The sequence below is a fragment of the Myxocyprinus asiaticus genome, chromosome 26 (genome assembly GCF_019703515.2).
Source record: "Myxocyprinus asiaticus isolate MX2 ecotype Aquarium Trade chromosome 26, UBuf_Myxa_2, whole genome shotgun sequence".
In the NCBI taxonomy this organism is placed as follows: Eukaryota; Metazoa; Chordata; class Actinopteri; order Cypriniformes; family Catostomidae; genus Myxocyprinus; species Myxocyprinus asiaticus.
In genome coordinates this window covers 33,733,545-33,744,570 of record NC_059369.1, presented here as the reverse complement: position 1 = coordinate 33,744,570, position 11,026 = coordinate 33,733,545, and positions in this window count along the sequence as shown.

Here is an 11,026-nt window from a genome sequence, read left to right as displayed (position 1 = left end):
AATTACATTTGTTGTGGTCTCCCATTCACCGCCATTCAGGTTTACCCAACTTTGATTCTACTTCCACTCTGCAAACCCGGATATGTGAAAAGGGTCCATTTGCTCTCTCTCCAAACAGGGATTTCCCCAGACACATTGCTGAGGGCTGTATAGCCCTGACTTGCAGATTGAAATTAGACAACAACTCTACATTGTCAGGCTAATAACTTTATTCTCAGTAATACACAAATTTAACCAGGCACATTTCACCTTGGACATCCACAGAGCACGTGTCTGAGTCTAGATTAGATTGCTGACGACAATAAATGGATTTGTCTCTTTCTAACACACTCTTTTGTCATTTGTGTCTCCATGTGTTAAAAGGTGATAGAAGCATTTACATTAGAGTTAAGCATGCAGAGTATTCCAGAAGGCAAGAACACTACACCACTGTCATAAACATCACTGATATTGCCTGCCTTAGAAGAGAAGGGACTCAATTTGCACTAACACAGAGGCGACGTTATGAAACTCTTCAAGAGCAGCATCTTATGAAGATAAACATATTTTCCAGCTTCCTACTTAAATCAAACTGTTTTATGGACTATAACCAATAAAGGCGGAACCATTGCAGTAAAATTTATGTTCTTTACAGCACTAGCTAGGCTACTGTGTATTATCCCCTATTAAACCCATATACTGTTAAAAGATCCTGGAGTAAAGGTACCGTATGTTACTGGAAGCAAATTCATCAGTAAGGAAGGGGAGACCAGAGGCACAAATCTTCCTGTCATCTTAGAAAAATACATACATGCCACAGGTATACCATAATAAACTATATTTTCTGTACATTAAGAAACACATTGAGGGTTGGTTCTAGGGTCAGTGGTTATTTGGGACTTAGACTATGTGGATATGTATGAAGACATTCTATGATGAACTATCAGAATATAATACCCTTTATAATGAAACTTTAAAGTAAATAAAAGATTTAGAAGTTCATCTTTAGATAGTACTAAAACTAAAATTCCCACTAACTTCTGTCTCAGCCCAAGATACGCTCCCAGATCAGAAGTTGCATTCTTTTAACACTGTGTACTTTAAATTGTGATTTAAAATAACAACAAAAAAAATGTGTTTTGTCCCTTTTGGCTTTCCGTAGTTCAAACCACATTGTGCACAGTTGGCAGTTGTATATTGATTCGTTGGGTGTTTTAAAGTCACAGTGAAGTGCCTTGAATATTGCAGATCCTTTTGGGTGTTTTGACGTATTACCTACTTAAACAAGAACTTGAGTTAGAACATGTCAAATGGCCATCCATTTTTTAACGAGAGGCCAATAGGCTTTAGTTTACATCGCAGCACACACACCACTTTCCACTGCAACTCATGCCAAAGACAGTTACTGACAAATTGGGAAAATGGGGAAAATGAGAACCGATCTCAAGACTGACTTGAGAACCGAACAATGATCTAACTGACAACATTATTTCATACTGTAACCAGCGCACAAACAAAGCAAATCGCGGTCTTTGCTTACAACGAGGCTGGAGCCATTGTGCAAGTCCAATGCAGATGAATGAGAAACAAGATACTCCCACATTTTGAATCACAATACACAAAATATAAAGAAAAAAGAACAGTTACTCATGCTGTACATCCCGAGATACCTCCATAAAATGCCTACATTCAGAAATATGAATGAACTCTAGCCGCATTTCATTCAGAAGTGATCACCTCTGTAAACATTCAGGCGTGAAATGCCTCAAACACAAATTCACAGTTATTACTACTCCTAAAAATTTAAGCTGGGCCTGTAACCAAGGTCATTTGTGTACATGACGGGCTTTAAGGGGCATGTTTAAAACTGCCTAAAATCTTTTGGCTGCTGGGTCAGGAGCGTTTCTATGGTCAGTGGACATTCGGGGCTTAGCCCTGACCTCCGTCGATACATATGGGGCCATCCTTCGATGAAATATCGGAATATAATACACTTTAAATTAAATGTTACATCTGTGAGATGTCATTTATGTAGTAAATATTTAAATATTACTGAAGTTAAAAGGTCCCACTAACTTTTGTCTCAGCTTCAGATACGCTCAAAGATCAAAAATTGCATGCGTGATTGCATGCGTGATATCAGTACTACTGATTACTCTTTGTTTTCAGTGTTATATATCTTAATATTTTGTACTTACTGCATCTGGATGGACTGACTCAACACAGTGTCCAATATCTCATCAAGACATAGAAATGTAGCTGCCAACAAGACAGCGCATGTATTTTGGTGTTATATATACTGTATAATGTAGTTATTTTTATCCAAGATCTCACTGGGATCATGTAAAACATATGATACTATGAGAAGACAGGTATCATTAATGTATATTACTTAATGTTATAATATACTGTTAAATTTATACATGTAAGATGTTTTATTATCAACTTGATACAAGCACTGTTACTGACATCACTACAAGATGATAAAAACATTTGGGGCTTTAAGGAAAACATTTGTGGCATAAGCCCTGGAATCTCAGCCCTAGCGCCGTCCATGTGCCGGGTGGTGTTACATACTGTACGTGAGAAGCAAAGTCATATCAGCGGAACAGCAAGTTATTACATTTTGATAAAAAAATAAAATAAAAATAATAATAATAAATAAATAAATAAAAATGGATTGTTCATAATAAGACCAGTAACATAACATTCATGAAAATAGTAAGAAAAGCAAAAAAATAAAATAAAAAAAATAAACAAAAAAAAAAAAATAAAAAATAGGATCAATTTTGATTTCATGCTGACTTTAAGTTAGTTTAGAAGATAGCAGGTAAATAGGCTAAAATAGGTGCTTAAGAAAAAAAAAAAAAACTACTACTACTAATAATAATAAATAAAAAATATAAACAAATAAATAAATATAAATAAAACCTCTTCTGTAAAACGATTAAAGCTTAAGCATCTGTTATTAATTTTATCTTTAAACCAACATTCTAGAGAGAGAGAGAAAATATGTTATCTATTGATCACACATGGGTATCCCTTATTAGGATCTCTTTGCCACGCAGTCCACCATATTTTATTGTAAAAAGAAAACGAAAACATTGTAAAATACATCTTATTTCCAGGCTGACTCACTACATGTGTGGGTTATTTCTCTAAATAGCAGTTTCCTGGCCGTTGAGAAAGTCGTTAGAACTTCAGTATAGTATTTTTGGCCTGAGCTTGAAGTTATGATAAAGTAAGGGTGGTTAGGACATGACTTCATCTTTCCGTTTTGGTAATTGGGTCACCAAGGCAAGTGTGAGGACTCAGAAAACAGTTGGCCATTACAAAATACTAAATTTACCACCCCAAAATCAACAGTCATTAATCAAAGAAACTAGATTTCATTCTGGAATGGCCAGGTGGCCCTCCAGCCTCATCAAAACTGTGACAAATATTGTCAAGGAGATGTGATGGGGAATTCAAACATGGTAAATATGGTTTTCGGTCTGATAAGCGAGGGAGAGAGAGAATGACGTGTAGGGGCTCTAGGGATGGGTGGGGTGACGAGGTGCACAGATGGAGTCAGTTCTCAACCCCAGAGTCAGTTCTGTGAACACAGAGGGTCTTTATTTCCTCTCACTCAAGGGTGAGACAGGTTTAACCTTGTGTGATGGAAACACACTCACAAACTCTCTCTAGCACACCCATATGACTGTGAGTACACACACACACACACACACACACACACACACACACACACACACACACACACACACACGCAGTAGGAATTTCTAAACTCACACCAGGTTTAGATATCTAATGTCCTTTCCCTCTTTCTACTTGTGTTTGTTATTCTCTTGTTTGGAATTCTCTTTCACTTTATGATTAACACTCTCTTGATCTTGATTTTGACAGTCACAGTGGTGGTTTCAAAGCTGATAGAGGACAGAAATCAGAAAAAGTAAAGAGGAACTCTGAGACGAAAACAAACATCTGAGGGGCCTCTGATTTGTTTTTACTTGAAAAAAGTTAAACTAAGACAACTGCAAGACATTTCACAAAAAAATATTTCAATTGATAAATCAATAGATTGTTATAAAAAATGTACTGGATACTTTCCGGTTGTCAAACTTAAGCAAATAGGCTCACACTTCACAATTTTGGCCACAATTTTGCCGTCGGAGACAATTTTCAGGGATGGTAAAATACTTCTCGTCGTAGGTCAATTCACGTCTTTGAATGCTTATAGTGTCATGTTCACCAACGGCCATTTAATTGCCTTCGCAATGAATCTTAGTGTTCTTAATAAATCAAAGTTCTGTCAGTGTCAGAAATTCTGCGTCGCAGTCCTGCAGTGTGACGGCTCTTACGACAACCAGATGAAATAAACCACCCAATCAACAATGTCAATCGGGGTGACTGGGACCAAATTCTTGGCTACAATGCTTATCGCACAGTGTGACAAAATGTTGCATGGTGTGCCATGGCTTTTATCCAAGAACAAGAACATAAAGGACTGTTAAAAAACATTCAGTGTGCACCTAGTCTCGCATAGACAGACCTTTGACTCAAAGAGCAAAGGTCTGGGGTCTATTGCAGCTAACATTGGCAAAGAACCAGCCACTTAGGCAGGAAAAGCCATCTAACTGACATGTAAAGTGACCAGTCATTATTGTCATTATGTGCTGTTTAGGGGCGGGGTTATCGGAGATGGCTCATACCATAATAAAAGACCATTTGGCAATTCAGTTGCCAAAACATTATTTAGATTCCAACTAAGGGGTGTGTTATTTGCAGCCAATAAACAAAGACATCTGTTAGCTCTACTGTATGCTTTACAAACAAACAGATTGTCCTTTTTAATGTTAAGTTACATCAGCTGTTATTTGCCTGATATTTTCTATTTGTTTATTTGAAGAACATTCACAACACAGTGTAGCTATTAAGCTATAATGTGCTGTGGGTAAACCTCATGTTCTGTTGATTTTGATTTTACTATCTTTATGTTTGGGTTAAACAAGTATTGATAAAGTTTTGTTGCAACACAAGCACATGGGAAATCGACATGCAGCTTTGAATGCTCATATACCCTGAAATCAACCCCATTCTGCCAAATTACTGACAAGTGCCATCACCCATGAGACATTTGTTCATCAGTTCATATAAACTCATCAAAAAAGAAACGTCCCTTTTTCAGGACATTGTAATTTAAAGATAATTTTGTAAAAATACAAATAACTTTACAGATCTTTATTGTAAAGGGTTTAAACAATGTTTTCCATGCTTGTTCAATGAACCATAAACAGTTAATAAACATGCATCTGTGGAACGGTCGTTAAGACACTAACAGCTTACAGATGGTAGGCAATTAAGGTCACAGTTATAAAAACTTAGGACACTAAAGAGACCTTTCTGCTGACTCTGAAAAACACCAAAAGAAAGATGCCCAGGGTCCCTGCTCATCTGCGTGAATGTGCCTTAGGCATGCTGCATGGAGGCATGAGGACTGCAGATGTGGCCAGGGCAATAAATTGCAATGTCCATACTGTGAGACACCTAAGACAGCGCTACAGGGAGACAGGAAGGACAGCTGATCATCCTCGCAGTGGCAGACCATGTGTAACAACACCTGCACAGGATCGGCACATCTGAATATCACACCTGCGGGACAGGTACAGGATAGCAACAACAACTGCCCAAGTTACACCAGGAATGCACAATCCCTCCATCAGTGATCAGACTGTCCGCAATAGGCTGAGAGAGGCTGGACTGAGGGCTTGAAGGCCTGTTGTAAGGCAGGTCCTTACCAGACATCACTGGCAACAATGTCGCCTATGGGCACAAACCCACCTTTGCTGGACCAGACAGGACTGGCAAAAAGTGCTCTTCACTGAAGAGTCACGGTTTCTCACCAGGGGCGATGGTCGGACTCGCGTTTGAATGAGCGTTACACCGAGGCCTGTACTCTGGAGTGGGATCAGTTTGGAGGTGGAGGGTCCGTTGTGGTCTGGGGCAGTGTGTAACAGCATCATTGGACTGAGCTTGTTGTCACTGCAGGCAATCTCAACACTGTGCATTACAGGGAGGACATCCTCCTCCCTCATGTGGTACCCTTCCTGCATGCTCATCCTGACATGACCCTCCAGCATGACAATGCCACCTGCCATACTGCTCATTCTGTGCGTGATTTCCTGCAAGACAGGAATGTCAGTGTTCTGCCATGGCCAGCGAAGAGCCCGGCTCTCAATCCCATTGAGCACATCTGGGACCTGTTGGATTGGAGGGTCAGGGCTAGGGCCATTCCCCCCAGAAATGTCCGGGAACTTGCAAGTGCCTGGAAGAGTGGGGTAACATCTCAAAGCAAGAACTGGAAAATCTGGTGCAGTCCATGAGGAGGAGATGCACTGCAGTACTTAATGCAGCTGGTGGCCAAACCAGATACTGACTGTTACTTTTGATTTTGATCCCCCCTTTGTTCAGGGACACATTATTCCATTTCTGTTAGTCACATATCTGTGAAACTTGTTCAGTTTATGTCTTAGTTGTTGAATCTTTTTATGTTCATACAAATATTTACACATTTTAAGTTTTCTGAAAATAAAAGTATTTGATAGGGATAGAGATTTGAATAGCACATTTCTTTTTTTGCTGAGTTTATGTTCACCTTTACATGTGGTGCTACTGATGGCGGGAAAACACTGATTCTGATCCAGTGGAAACCAGGAAGTAATTGCGTACACATAAATAATGGTGAGCACGGTTCAGCTGTTGCATTTTTGCTCTAATATAAAATTTTTACTCCACTGACGGTTAGGTTGATGGTTTGGGTTTGGATGTAGAGTTAATAAAATATGCATTCCTGTTGACTGTATTACATCATTTACAACTAAAACAACTGCGTTCAACAACTCTTCCAGCTTCGGCCACTGGGGGCAGTATTTTGAATTTCAGTAAGCACAGAACAACTTCAGCAGTAGAACTTTTGACCTACTGTTGCTGATTTCACAATGTGGATGACTTTTGAAACATATAATCAAGTTGATTTTTATTATTAGTAGTAGTATTATTATAACTACTTCTCATAAGATTAGGAAAAGTATACACTTGATATTTCAAAGTTAACAGGTCTATGTTTTTGTGAACTATTAAAAGGGCCTTGGAATTTTTTTTAACTTTTTGTCAAAAAATTGTCCTAGTCCTGGCTTAACATCCAAACACAAAGTCACTTCCTGTACCAGTTCAATTAAAATGCAATGGCCTCACACCCTGGTAAAGATCCTAAAAACATAAGAATTGGCCATGATCGCACTCCTTGATTAAGTAGGTTGACAGTCCATCAGGAAACAGTCCATCAGTGCTAATATGTGTCTTGATGTCATCAATGTTTTAGAGCCTATAGTGCCACGTCAGCGCCTGCAGATTTAAAACCCTTGTCTCATCAGGACTAAGAAAGTACTGATTAAGAACCTGTAAAATAAGCAAGTAAGCTTTCCCTTTCTACCTGACCCTTTCCCAGTCATTTGTTCTAATTGTCTGAGAGTCTATAAAAAAGCGTTTCCCTGCTACAATTTTGCCCTCTCTCAGTGGCATCTCTGTAATGAGAATTTATTCCACCATTGTCTCCTCTGTATGGCCTTTTGCATGCAACTGAAAACTGACAACGATCACAAGTATGGAAAGCAGAGACTGCGGAAACATTCTTCACCAAGGACACGGAGAACAGGACAGATGTCACACAAAGGGGACTCCCTACATTTAAAATGTCAGGCAGTGCAGTATGAGAGCGCTGTGAGGCAGACTGCACAGACAACTCACCCTCTTTATTCCAACACATTCAGATCTAATGGCACATAGAAAAAAAGGATGTTGAGGAGTTCATTAGTTCAGCTGAACAGGCTCCACACTGCATGAGATGCATTTGCAGCCAACCATCATTATTAAAGTAAACAAGCCGGCCGCTGAGGTTTGAAGTGAGATATAATCACACTTTTGTTTTTCACCACTAGTGATAGTTAAATTATTTACCACAGCGCTCCACGGTTTTCCCTCTTTCCATCTCATGCTCCCTCTGTCTCGATCTCCTTCTTCACATCAGAACAGTTAAATAATATCTCCCATTGAGTGCAAGTTGTTAATTATTTGATTTAATGGTGGAGAACAACACGAGTCGCTAAATAAATCACGGTGACATCAAGACCATAGTGTCATGCTGCTGTGTCTCAGAGCAGAACAAGCAGACTTGTGTTGCTTTCACATCTCAGGTCTGTTGCTTGCTGTCATATTTTCTCTTAAACTCCAAATCTCCCAATCCATCAACTATTTCTTTAATGAGAAAATAAGCTTATCAACTATTTGTCATGGTCTTGGTTGAAATGTAGTATCCCTGTCAGCTTAGGTTGTTTCAGCTGATTTAACTGGTCTCCCAGCCAAGGCAAGCTGGTTTTCAGTAGGTCTAGCTTGCCTCTAAGCCTGGCCAGCTGGCAAATAACCAAAGCCCCTTTAAATTCAACAAACTAGACTAGCATGTTGTTTCTGAGAGTTCCGGTACCCTATGATCGGCCACATTATGCCAACTCACCGATAAGCTCCAACTCCTATCAGACATTTTTGCATCCGCTACACAGTGTATTTACCTTCCATTGTGGCATGACTGGAAGTACATTCCGTCAGCAGTGTGGGAGACCCAGGTTTGGATCCTGTGTTGAAACCAGGCAGAAGGGATGTGCCCGAAGCAGAATATCATTTTCGGAAAGGAATGAATAATTCGAATAATGAATTCATTTGAATAATAGGAAAAAATATTAGTTTGACTGATTATCCAAGCACAAGAATAATGCGACTTTGTAAATAAACGTATCCAAAATTACAACGAATTTATGAGTCTGTGAAGCCAATATTACTCAAATGTAAACCTTATGAATGAAAATGCAAATGGTTTGATTTCAAATCGGAGGGCCACGGTCTCGAAATTTACAGTATCCGTTTATTGTGCGCATCTTGAGCTTATCGAGAGTAACATTATAGGGATAGTTCACCCAAAAATGAAAATTCTCTCGTGATTTACTCACCCTCCTGGCATTGCAGATGTGTATGACTTTCTGTCTTCTGCAGAACACAAATTAAGATTTTTAAAAGAATATTTCAGTTCTGTAGGTCCTCACAATGGAAGTGAATGGATGCCAAAATTGTGAAGCTCCAAAATCCACATAAAGGGAGCATAAAAGTAATCCATACAACTCCAGTGGATGAATCCATGTGTTCAGACATGAAATGATAGGTCAGGGTGAGAACAAGATCAATCTTTAAGTCATTTTTATCATAAATTCTCTTCTCTGTCCAGTAGGGGGTGATGTGCATAAAGACTGTGAATCACCAAAAACAGAAGAAGAAGAATGGGAAAGTGAAACTGAAGTGGAAATTGACTGAGAAAGGAGGATAATTTATAGAAAAAAGGACTTAAATATTGATCTGTTTCTCACCCGCTCCTATCATATCACTTCAGAAGACATTGATTTAACCACTGGAGTCATCTGGAGTACTTTTATTTGCTCTTATGTGGATTTTGGAGCTTCAAAATTTTGGCACCCATTCACTTGCATTGTATGGACTTACAGAGCTGAGAAATTATTCTAAAAATTTTAATTTGAGTTCAGCAGATGAAAGAAAGTCACACATCTGGGATGGCATAAGGGTGAGTAAATGATGAGAGAATGCTCATTTTTGGGTGAAATATTCCTTTAACTAATATACTACATCATATTAATTTTCCTCTTCTTGAAATGTCTATGTTAATGTATCACACAATTCATACGTTATGATTCCCATGTATTCATTTATAAACCTCAAATGTTCTATAAATGTTTAAATGCTCGAGTGTACATCTGTTCAGAATATTCCTGCTCATGTGATATAAAGAAACTGAAATGTGCTGTTTTTTTTTAATGTCTTTGCATGATGTGTTTTTAAACTGTACTAAATTTGAAACTGTTAAGTGTACTTGAGCTCTAGAAAGGCGCTAGTTTAATATTTAAGAAAGGAGAGATACCCATAGGAACGATGTTGAGCCATATGAAGAAAAAGCTGTCTGTCACGTTATTAAACCAATCAGGTCAGAGTAAACTGGTCAAGGAAAACCTCATTTGATTGGTTACAAGAAGCAGGTAGGCCCGCCTTCCCCTCGTGCTTGCAAAACTCTTTTCAGTGAGAAATTTCCCCAAAAGTGTGAGTGCAACAAAGGGAAGACGGAACAGTGTATATCGGATTATTTCTGGAAAATATTTATGCCACAAACACAAGTCATTTACACATTTGCAGAGTGTCAATCCATTTTGCTGTTCATGACACCCTTTCTTTGCTTCGCTGATTGCAGGTTTGCAATGTTTTTGGCCATGTTTAGGTGCAAAACAGTGCCAAAAGTGTAAGCACGAAAAAAAGGAAGTCAGAACAATACACACCAAATTTACTTTGTTAATATGAAATTACAGATTCACAACACATGAATTACACTGATGCAAAGCATTAAATTATAGCTAATATTCGTTTCTTACGCTTGTAACTTCATTTATGCTTTTACAAATCTTACTCTGTGCATGCAAATCATTTAGGCACAATTGTACCTTCATAAAACTTTCCCTAAAATATGCAGATGAGTGTGTGCTAACTTGTAAGAAATTTTATATTTCTCAATTGTTTTAAATAATTTTAGATCTAGGGTCTTTAAATTTTTCGGGCCAGGGACCCCTTGGTGTAGAGAGAGAGTATTTTAAGTCTGCCCTGTAAAACATACATATACTGTAGTACCATATTAATGTATTACATACTTTGTTATAATGCTTTCTGCTCAAAGCCATTAAATTTATTTATACATTACATTTTACTTAATACATTTTGTGGGAGGGACAATAAAAACACTTGCTGATCACAGATCAATGTTTTTTGTTGCTCTAAATTAAGTAAAACTTATTGTAGGGTCACTAATTTTTCCATTTCTAATAATAATAATACATTGCATAACAAATATATGGGCTTCACACATTCCATGTTTTTAATGCTTCTAGAG